We start from the raw sequence: 12,389 nt of genomic DNA on the forward strand, positions 1-12,389 counted from the left end.
CACAGACGAGGTAGCGACTTATCACCACTACCTGCCCCGCCATCTAAGGGGTGTACCGAGATAAGGGGCGAAACACCCAGTGACAGACAGGCACTCGGCTGAGGATGTCTATGTTAAGCAGTACAGCTGTATCTTCACAACGGAAATTAGCTTAATACTATTATTTTATCAAAATGATTCATAAAAACTAAAACAAAATATTCTTACAGTTATTGCAAGTATTCATTGATTCATTTAATCCGGGCCTCCTCTTTTCCCCGGATTCAATTCCAACAAGCCTTTACATTAGCAACGGTAGTAAATAATATGTCTAATTCAGCAAATATAGTATTCATTTGACTTCCTAATAATTCGTTAATAACAAACAATACATTTTCATCAGCCTGAAAAATTCTTCTCTTCTCGCATGATTAGTTATAGCTTTAAAGTATTCAGTAAAAGTTTCTAATGAATTTTCTTTGGTGTTTTATTTGTAACTGTCTCTTTTAACATATTTGAATACCACAATATTAAACGTGCTTTTGACAAATCTTTGGTTTTTATACAACATACATTATAATTAAAAGATTTTAAACTTTTCTTATACACGCTTGCTTACATAATTCTAAGTATGGTATCTGTAGTTTTCTCACGCCTATGCATATCTAATTAAAGTAATTTGCTACAGAAGTATGTTCTATCAGCTAATATATCTGAACTTAAGGCGTCATCACGATTTGTATTTTTATGTAAATCTTAACAGTCAGAATGTGTTTGAAAATATTTCTCAAAAAGAAAATTGAAATAATGGTTTATAAACACAATCAATATGACATAATGATGTCTCTATACATATGTCTATTTCACTATTTGAAGCTACATTTATTGTATTGATATTTATTTGTTCTGCATGGTTTAAAAATTTGTTGTGCATGGTTTAAAAATTCAATATCATTATTTTTTTTAAAGATCTTTATGTTCTAAGTTATGATCTGCATTCATGTCTTTTTCAGGCGCACAACTTGACATAACAATAACTTAACAATGAACATTCTATAAGACAATGAACAGATGAAATATTCGGTCCATGGTTGAAAATATGCTGAATATTATCTTAAAAATAACAATGCAATAAACTACCACGCTTGACCCATTACTGCTAACATAAGTAAAGTGACGACAATTACCGCATACACGACCTTTAGCTTTTTCCATCCCTGACTGTTAATACCACCGGCAGTCCATTCTAATAATTATTTAAATTTTGATTATGTCTTGTCAAAAAGCGATCTGCAATATAATCATCAGGCTAAATATTTAGATTTCATAATTCAACATTATCATTTTCGACAGATTCGATACGTTTACGTTTAAATCCCTGAATGTCCAAGAAAGAAAATCTAACTATGTTATTTACATTGTATGTGGAACATACTCCGGATAAGGCCTACAACTGGCCTGTTGCTGTGTAAACGCAGGATCCCCACCTGCCGCGACTCTTCACTGGATATCGAACCCAAAACGCCACTTACAGCTTGACACGCAGACGGCTCCCGTGGCGACGCGCTTTAACTAGTTAAATTAGGCGTATAACGTCGAGGTATTAGTTTTGCTAGCAGAATATGCCAGTTCGGGAATAATAGTTCATAATAGTTTGGTTTATACCAGTAGTTCGGCGGAACACATTAGTTGCACTCTGTTGGCACTATTGTTTTTATTCCCTAAAACTTTGGCCATAAATTTTTACCTGAATTTTGAATTTCTATAAGAAGTCCCTATTAACGGCACGTCTCGACCCACCCAAATATCTTGCATTGCACATGGCGCGTCCATTTCCGTTTATGAACAGAACGTCACAATACGCGGACGAGCTCGACGCTGACCGGGTCATTGTAGGGAACCTAACCTTTCTGTATGTTTTATATAAAACTCATCGGGGTCTTATTTCTTGATAATAAATTTCTATCTGCAGATTATCTTCTATAAATAATATCATAACAACGTTCATCCCTTGCTCGTAGATCTATGAGGTTATAGGTAAGAGTTGATATGTTATCAATATGCATCTCAATTTTGCATTTATCATGTTCATGTCTAGCCTCTACCCCTTATTCACAGAGTTTTGAGCTTTTCCCACTGTGAATAGAACATTTTACTGTGATTACTCATGATTTGAATGAATCCAGTTCGACACTACCTGTGTCTTCACGATTACGCTTCGGGCCCCTCTTGATGCCGACTACCCGACAGTGTTCTCCAACCCTTCCTCCCGCTCTGAAAATCAACTCCTGAGTCTCCTTTAATAAATCATTAAAAGGTCATTAAAAGGTACAATCGCCGGTGTATAATGTCCGCCATATTTAATCTCCTGTTAATCATATGTTTATGGACAAATTACTATCTTTATTATCTATGGCGATGTATTGATATACTAAAAACACATATTCATTAGTAAACACAATTAATGTAAAAATATCATGTTGAGTAATTTTAAATGCAATATTCCACAAAAATAATATCATTTCAAATTTAATATATGTGGGTGATTACGCTATGCAATGCAGGCTTTCAAGATACATGTATTCAAGTGTATAGAAGAAATGTCTAGTTGTGCTAGAATGTAAAAGAAGGAAGTCTACATAGGTAGATGATTACTATGGTAGAAAAGAAGTTCGGTAGCAAGGCTAGTTGTAATAGTAGATAGGTTGTGTAGTTGAGATATAACAAAGTGTTGCATTGTACATATATAGTGGTGGCTTTTGACCTCCACCAATTGCCACGATTGAACATTTAAACATATAAAATTCCGTCAAAATGACAGGAGTATTTAAAAAAGAAGGAATGTTTGTGGCCGGCTTTAACTTTTAATGATTTTCAATTAATTTTAAGTAATTTACTTAACCTGCTTAACCTAAACTTTGACAAGAGCTATCCAATTATTTCCCTTTAACCATTATCTGTTTCGTTTGTAATTACATTTAATCAGGCTCGGATAGTTTCCGCATTTTCTGGTTTTAATCCTTAAATTAGTCAAATGACATGATTGTTTTAAAAGAAGGAAAAGGTCATTTCCATATCTATTTATAATGTAGCTATAGTATTAATATATTTTTGTTTAGTGTTTTCCTAAATAGCTTTTGGTTTTTTCAAGGAAAGACAATGCTTTGTTAGTTTACAGTTTGAGTAATATTATTTGAACATGGCTTTCAAATGCCGTATTTCTAGTGTACAATATATTGCATGGTTTCTAAACAGGGTTTCAGATATTATAAAATAATGAAAACTTTCTCGAACTTTGTTAATGAACATCATATTCTTATATCAAAGTACAATATTAGTCTTAATTAGCTGATTGCTAATGGCTTTTTATGGTGATGTTTTAAAGAAAATTCGTAAAATTAAAATGTTTCCAGCAGGTAGTTGGGCAGATAGACTCAATGAATTACTTGGATTTTATTTAAACCGTTGATATAAGGCAATACTTTGAAGAGTACTTGCCTTCTACAGTGTGTGTATACCACGTGATAAATTGCGTCATATATGTTACGTCACAAGGCAATAGTTTGTTTCGAATAAAGACTTCAAACAAAGAAAACTTTTCTTACTCTACACCATTTTAAATGAAACAAGGGGCTGTCCATGCCGCTTAATGAGCCCCGCTTGTTTATTTACCGAACTGTGATAAGTTGGATAGTTTTATCGAAGACGTTTTCTTTATTTTTCCCAGTTTTATTACAATGATGCTTTTTATTATGAAACTCTTTGGTCACACAGTTTTAAACCTTTTTTATAAGGTAGGCTGTGTGTGATGCTCATAATTTCAAAAAATGACTGTATCGTACCTTTGATAAGGTTTTGCATCAGTTGCACTGAATTGTATTCTTCCATCTGCAGATAGAGTTTTGATCTCTAATAATTGAAGTACTGGGGTTTACCTATAAGTTTGTTTTTTTTTGTTTCATTGTCAAGTTTCCTCAAGTAAATGTATACTTGATAAGATTATCCTTTTTGCGTTTTTTTCTTTATTTAGGATTGTTGGGATAAGAGTGAGGTTTGTGCACGTAAACTGGTTTAAACCCCCAGTAACTTTACATTTTACTGACCGTTCCAAAGCGGTACCTAACAATCATTGATAAATATATCTAGGTTTTATATATAGTATGTATGCACTGTGCTGTTTTTGGAGTTTTGTGCTATTCTTCTATGTTTCTTGTTTGTGTGTTCTTTGTCAATGGGGTTTACCCTGTGTCATTAAACCGGGTTTGTGTCTAAAAAATTTGCTTCTGAGCTTGTTTCTACAGTTGTTCACATAAATATTGTAATAAATTCAAATAGTTATCGCTTAACAGTTTTATTGTCGCAGATGACACTAGGACACAGTCGTGTGTATTTCGTTGTGAACTTTTGTTGCAATGTTTTTCGTAAGTGTTATATATATATATATATATAACTTCAGGGCACATTAGTTATAAGTCTTGAAAACAAACCATAGAAGGTGACCAGACATCTATGTAACAACCTCATTACAAATAAACTGTGGAACATAACCCGGGACTTCCTTCATCTATTTAACAAACCTATTACAGATAAACCGTTGAACGTAACCCAGTACTCCCTTATCTATTTAACAACCTCGATAATAGAATGTTTTAAAGGTTTAAATAATACAACCGAGCACAGAATCCGAGTGGTCTTGTCTGCCGGTTACGTCTTATATCATTAGCGTAGACAAACTGAGGAAGAAAATCACGTGATGAAAACTACGTCTTCAATATTATTTCTAGCCTAAAACAGCAATCGACATGTAATAATTAATATCGTTTGATGCATTTGAAGTGTTGTAAAGTCACTAAGCGAGTCTTTCGTTAAGTGTCTTTGAAGTATGTTAATGTTAAACAGGGTCCGCAACTAGGCTTCTCCCATAGGTTTCCATTCTATTGTAAAACAGGAATTCATCTTGTGATTTCTAGCGAGTCTAACAAAATTCAGTTCTTCAGTTTGGCATATTCCCTCGTCGTTGACCAAATAAAGAAGTCCAGAATAATCGATTAGATTGACACTGCTTTCGAAAACCACCTGAAAGAACAAACAATTTAGGAGCACAATAATAAGCACTTTACAGTTAAAGTATGTTGTTGTTATTTTGATATTTACTCTAAAGGAAAACTAGCACTAGGAACATGATAACAATGATATCAAAAGATCTCATCCATGAATGTTTTAAAATATTATTTACAATCATTATTTCTTTCATGTTGATTTTATAGTATCTATATTACTTTACTTGAATGAAATTCACTGTGGCATTTACCTGTTTCAGTACGCATTCGAAAGGAACCTAGCTTACTGGGAAAGTTTCTCTGTCAACATGGAAATCGGTCGACGCCAACGTTTTTCTTTCTGTACAAATAGTAAAAGTAGTTTTATTACTTTCAGAACTAAACTTTACTCAAATGCTCTTCAACTACCGAATGAAACAGAATGCAAACAATACATACAAGATACATCTACGTGAAATAACTAATATAAAGACCAATAAATAAGATTGTTAACTTTCAAGCTCATGCCTTTAATAATTGTTTACTTGTTAAACACACAATATATGACCTTCAAGTTGCATGACCTTCAAGTTGCATACAAGTACGGTGTAGATAGCAAGCTTATAATTGATATCAAAACAAAGCAATATATCATTTAGTTATTAAGTTTATGTGTTTATACACGTCTGTAGCGTAACATATCACTGATATTTTTCCTGTCCAGAATGAATATTGGTGTTCCAGCTAAATGAAGGTTGGACTTTTATTGGTAAATGTAAACCTGTTTATTAAGGATAAGCCCCTATTCGTTCCTCTAGTAGCAAAGATCTACCCTAGGCTTTATTAACGGTACCGAAATCATAATACCGTACGGTTGATGCAGCATTGAGAATACATACACACAAACTATATAACTAATGACATGACAAAATGAATCTTGGATTGTACTCATAAAGACTCACATATAGCATAAAACGTTTGAGCACAGCATTTATTTAGTTTTAGTTGCTCACTGATTATTATTCTTATGATATAAAAGAAAAAGTTAGAGTCCTCTGTAGCCGACTTAAGCGGAGTTATATATTCAAATGAATGAGTAAAGCCTAATTACCGATCGCGAAGGATCAGAGGGTAAATGAGTACACTGTTTACGAAGTAAAAGGTGAACTGTTAGAGCCATCATGCAGCACTATAAAAACATACCAGTTGTCTTCACGTCACGTTGTCTTTCCTCTTCCAAAACAGTTTCTTGTATTTGTTCGTAGTATACCATAATTCTAACAAATAGTTCCCTGCCTTTAACAGATGCATATTTTATTATATCTTGCAGTATTAACTGAGCAAGCCTTGTTCTCATTTCGACCAATTCATCAGAATCTAGTTCATCTTTTAAATATCGAAAATTTCGAAGAATCAAATTGCGATCTTCAACGGGTATTCCATGACGAACGAACATCGGATGAGCCAACGTTTTGGAAGCTTTAAATATTGGGAAACAAATGTATATACGATTAATGAATAACAATGACCATGCAGCGCCACCCGGCATAATGGGATTGTGTGTGCTGTTTGTGTGCTATATAAAGAGCTATATTTTTGAACACCATTAGTATGTGAAATATAATTGTCCTTCAAGTCTCAAGGTCAAAAGTGCCTAATATAAAAGTATACATTTATAAGCAATTTAATAAGGACATTTCAAAACAATGTGTTCAAATTTACAAAATGTTTCCAAACGCTGTAAAGATGAAATGTTTTGAAAAAGCATATTGACGTCAACTATGACCAGCGTTATGACTTCAGTAAGCAACGACGCACGCATACACGCATTTGTCAAAGGTTTACAAATTGTCAAAAGTTATCAAATCTGAGGTATGCATGAAGAATTATCTACCATGTTTAGGTACAAAGCCTCGTTACCGGCTTACACACGTGCCCGAGGAGGGTCAGATCTTCACATACACAACGGAAACACATGCAATAAAATTGTATTACTTTCGTTTTAATCTAAATCCATATCGTCCTGCTCAACTAAACAAATGGGTTGTTCGGTTAGAGGAGTGGTTAGCGCATTCGCTTCTCACCTAGTCGACCGGGTTCGATTCCCAGCCTGGGCGCATGTGAATTTGCTTTATGGTCACTAAGCCAGACATGTAGGTTTCCTCCGGGTACCCCGGTTTCCCCCTCAACACAAGACCACACTCTCGCGTAACATCGAGGGTGATTAATATGATGTTGTTTCACAATCGTTGTAAGATACATAAGTTTAAATTTACAAAACCAAGCCAATTTTGTTAAGGTAAATAATGTTAACAGCATACAAAGTATTACTTACTTGCATATCCGCTCTAGTATGTACCTACACTTAAACATATGGCGCGTAAAATCGTGTCAACGAGAGTGATTAAAATAATGTTGTAATAATTTGTTTTACAATCGTTGTAAATTTACTAAACAATAGAAACTAATCTTATAAAGTTAAATAATGTGAATAGCATACATAATTCTACTAACTTGCATATCCACTCGAATATATATACTTACAATTTAACATATTGAAAACGTTATATATCTGAGCATGGTTAGGAATGACGTAAGCATTTCGTCATAGCTCCTTCCGTTATTGCAATATATTTGAAAAATGTTGTTATCATACTTTTGATAAGATTTCCATATGGAGACATTCCTCGATTTTAAAATGGCACTTTTCGTGCAAGAATTGTACCAATCATTTTATCCTACCTTTTAATCGTGAACTAGTTAATAATAATAAAAATATTTGCATTTAACTCAAAACTGTTGATGGCACATGACGCAAGATCAGGTTAAACACATTTCTACCAATGTTGTATTCTTAACTATCTGCTCTGTGATGGCATTTCAGTTAGGTCTTAAGTTGATATTGATATAAGAATGTAGTAATATTTGTTTAGTTCATAAAACTTTCTTAAAACTGCTCTTAATTACAAAATAACCTGTCCAAGTTGTACTGAATTGTTGTTTAAATCTCAGATTCAACCTTATAGGTTAAGGAAGCATCGAATATACCTTAAATAAATCCTTTATTGAGAACTTAAAGCGTACCAGACGGTTATTTACAGTTGTTCTGGTTTCCTACAATGAATTTGCGCTGTTATGCAAGATATATGAAGCTACCGGCGATTCTTTTTGTTTTCACTGTATTATTTTAGAGAAATATAAAGGATCGAACATTTCGGGAATATAAAAAAGTATGTTGCTTATTGTGTTATTTTGACTGCAATTCCAACTAGGGCCTTGCGCAACTAAGAAATCATATACATATGTGGTTTAAATGTTGAAAGTCGATATGGCTATGTTTAGTCTCAAATGGTGTTTTCTGATGGTGGTTTTCCCAAACCATTGACAAATTAAAAATGACAATTTTAGAAGGACGGAGAATTCTTCTGTTATGCAACCCTCCCCCGTTGATCAGATAGTATACCAACATAATAAGGGTATCCAAACATTCAAATTGCACTTGTACACTTGGGGATGTTTTATTTGTTTTAACTTATTCTCATAACAGAACCGTAATCTGAGGGGAAGATATCCTACACAGTAACACCCTGCGGACATATTACAGCGTTATCTAAAACTACGTATGTTATTTATTGCACGGTAAGATAGAATAAATGATAGATAACATAGCAATTGCATTCGATTCCCGCGACTGATATGCATAACTTTGTGCTGGAAGTGTACGATTTCAATAAAGCTGACACTCTAACGGGTAACATTTAATGAATTATTGTTGTTAGAGCAAATTATATATCAAATGTCTCACATTATTTACAAACATAATACGAGCGGTGGTATCCGAAAAATATTAAATGATCAACAACAATGCTTAGTTTACACAATTAGAATCATTCTAAACCTTTAAAATATGCAAACCCTTTTTTCCCTGTGAGGCAACTTTGTCATATAGTTATACAATAAAAAAACTATAATAGAAGTGTGCATGTGTTTTAAAGAAATACTGTCTCGATATGTAATTGGTAACTCCAGTTAAGAAATTCACAACTAAACCATACTTATTTCCAAAATTTCCATTGTATAATATTTGTATATACATGTTTTAAATGTACGGTTTTGGAAAGCTATGTAACAAATATTCAACTTGACATGTTAGTCTGACCAAAACATGTTGAAACCAAGTGATATAATCTAAAAGCGCCATTAAATACTATAAGACACCAAGACTCGTGAGAATTGTACGCATTGATAGTAACGCCTACCGCAGTGTTGATTAAAATATTGCTCTCAATTATAAATTTGTGATCCTAACACTTCATATAATAAGATATCATTAATGGATGTGCTACTTCAAACCTTCAGCATGCAAAAAATGATACCTGATAATCTTCCTTATTTGTTGTGCATTTCTATTGTATATCTATTTTGCTTGGTTGTGGAATCCGCTCTGAATGGGATATTTTGCCATTCCTGTGTCCAGGCGGCATTTGGGGGTATTCGTCTCTCCTGTGACAGCTCTAGTTATTTTTTTGCTTCAGCATGCTTTAATGATTCTACTCAATGAATGAATGTGTTAGTTTACTGAATCTCCAATACGTAGTATGTTAGAGGTAGTGGTTACATTTAATTACTAAAATATTAAACATTCCAATTGTGCCCGAGTCTCATTTTATCTAAGGCGAACAGTACCATAAGAATGAGAATATCTCAAATGCATAGGTACCATCTCCTGCAGAGCGCTCTTCATTATAAGTTCATAAATCATGTTTAAGAAAATAAACGGTTTCTAATATATTTTGTTATTTATTACCGGTGCTTTGTCGCTTATGATATACATAATTAAAAACAGTCAATGTATGTTTGGCCACTTAAAGGACAGTAGAACACCTTGACCAAAAATCACAAACATACCTTTTTAATTAGTCATATCTCCATTTCAACTCATTGTTTCCACATAAAAAGCATTGCATGATTCGAAATTGTTTGTTGTTGTTTTTTTTTCATTTTTAAACATGCATTCTCTTATGTTTAATATTGAGATACATCACTGTTCAATAGTATTAAGAAAATGATTTCCATACCAAAAAATGAGCGACAAACATAGAGCATCTTAATTCAGAGCGGATTCCACAACCAAGCAAAATAGATATACAATAGAAATGCACAACAAATAAGGAAGATTATCAGCTCTATCAATTATAAACTTGGGATCCCACTATTTAAAACATTGTCAACCATGACTTCATGAGTCATGACATCTGCATGCTATCAAATGATCACCAACTATTGTTTTCGCTTAGTAATATTTATTTGAATATATACAAAAATCAATATTTATAGTCGGGTATATGCCAATAATCATTAGCCCAGTGAGCTATTTTTCGATAAAAATAACAAACAAACATAACAAAACAATACATAACAACTGTTGAACTGGAAATAAGAGCATATAGTTTTAAATAGGTAACACATTTTTTATTTTACCAAAAACAACTACAAAAGCCAAGATTTACAAGAGCATTGTATACGACGATAACTTTAAATGGTTTTCCCGGCTGTACGACCAGTCCACACGCGCACAGTTCCGCTAGTTGACATATCACTGTATATGGTTAGTTCATTCAAGAATACATCTTTAGAATAATAAAAGCATACACTTTAAACAGCAAAGTTCTTTGAAACATTATGTACATGGGAATAACAGCAAACAATAGTAATTTGTAGTTGTATGGGAAAAAAGATATCATATATTTCTATAATTATAGCGTTTTAGACAAACTATTCGGTAAGTATTGCTTAGAGGAGGTACTTAAATTATCATGTAATTCAGAGTACAGAGAAATATATATCTATTGGTGACCTCACTGGAAACAGTAACGTAAAAAGCGAATTGCAAGTAAAAGTGTCTTATCACTCAGTTACGTCTACATGTAAGTTACTTCTTAACATGTGCAAACTAGATACCAGGTATGTATCGAAAATCAGGACAGAAGAATTGAAAGTTCATGCATAAGTTAGAAAGAATAAGCTTGTAACACAGACATTGATTTATCCAACTTGAAATAAAAATGCAATATTGCGAAACACATTTCTAGACCCAAACTGAATGCTGTGTATACCAAACAATAAGCTTTGGAAATCGCCTGATGAATCGCATGAGCGTTCATACACTGGAAGTAATATTTATATATCATTCAACGAGTACTTAGTTGCAAATTTAATAATGCGCGGTTGTCTTTCGAATAAAAAGGGGTAGTCGGTTAATTGAAAACCTTACATAATAAGTTACCAAGGATGTATGTGATCAGCTACTTACTAATAATACCAACAACAATCAGCACACATATTGTTTTACTTGGACATCATAAATATATTTACATTTTTATACAATGATATCATATATTATACTTCATCAACACATGAATATACACATTCATCATGGTAACACAAATAACTGAAGTATTCGATAATCGAATCGATTTGATAGCATCAAATAGTACAATGCATTTATGCGTTTCGGTGATTTATAGAGATTTATCAGTGACATAAATATGATATTTCTCATCTTGACAAAAAATGATATATCACTACTTGAAACACATGATATGATTCATAGTTTAGAACTGATAGCCCGGCCTCTCTCTTAGATCAAACATCAGCGCGTACAGGGTTGGGATAATATACCATTTTTAGGCATATAATACACAGATCAATTGTTTGTCCAAGTGTATGATCGCAACATATTTTGCCTCGTAAACACCAAAAGTAAATGAAGCCTTGGGTGCTCTTCGGTCTGGCAATGGAGCAAACAATTAACCTATTTATTATGTATCAAATAAGTTGACATTGGTTGATTCGCTAGTAGTCAGAGCGTGTAAAAGTACTGCTCTGGTTGAAACTACTAACGAAATGCTTGACCTGGTACACGTTGACCTTTACGTTTGCATAACATTCCGTCGGAAAACAACAAAAGCAGTTTGAAAGCGTTCAACTCGAAACTGATTAACATAAAGATGCTACGTTTACCAAATATGGTACACGATTTTATAATCGTTGGATATATGTTGCTGTTTTCTGCATTATTGTAAGATTTTCGATACCGAAAATAGTATGCGTATTTGAAACTTAAATTGCTTTTGTATTAAAATTCCTATTTGGAATGCATCACTTGGTTATAACATTATCTAAATTAATAGTCACATTTCAAACAACAATCAAATAACATTTAAGTAAATGTTTCGTATACAATTATATATAAGAGCTCAACTTTAAGTGATTATTAAATTTAATTTCAAGTCAAAAAGTTAAAGTATCTTAATATTTCTTTTAATGATTTAACAATTGTTAAATATCTTTTTCGCCATTGTGTGGATA

This window comes from Mya arenaria, chromosome 1 (assembly GCF_026914265.1).
Source record: "Mya arenaria isolate MELC-2E11 chromosome 1, ASM2691426v1".
Taxonomy (NCBI): Eukaryota; Metazoa; Mollusca; class Bivalvia; order Myida; family Myidae; genus Mya; species Mya arenaria.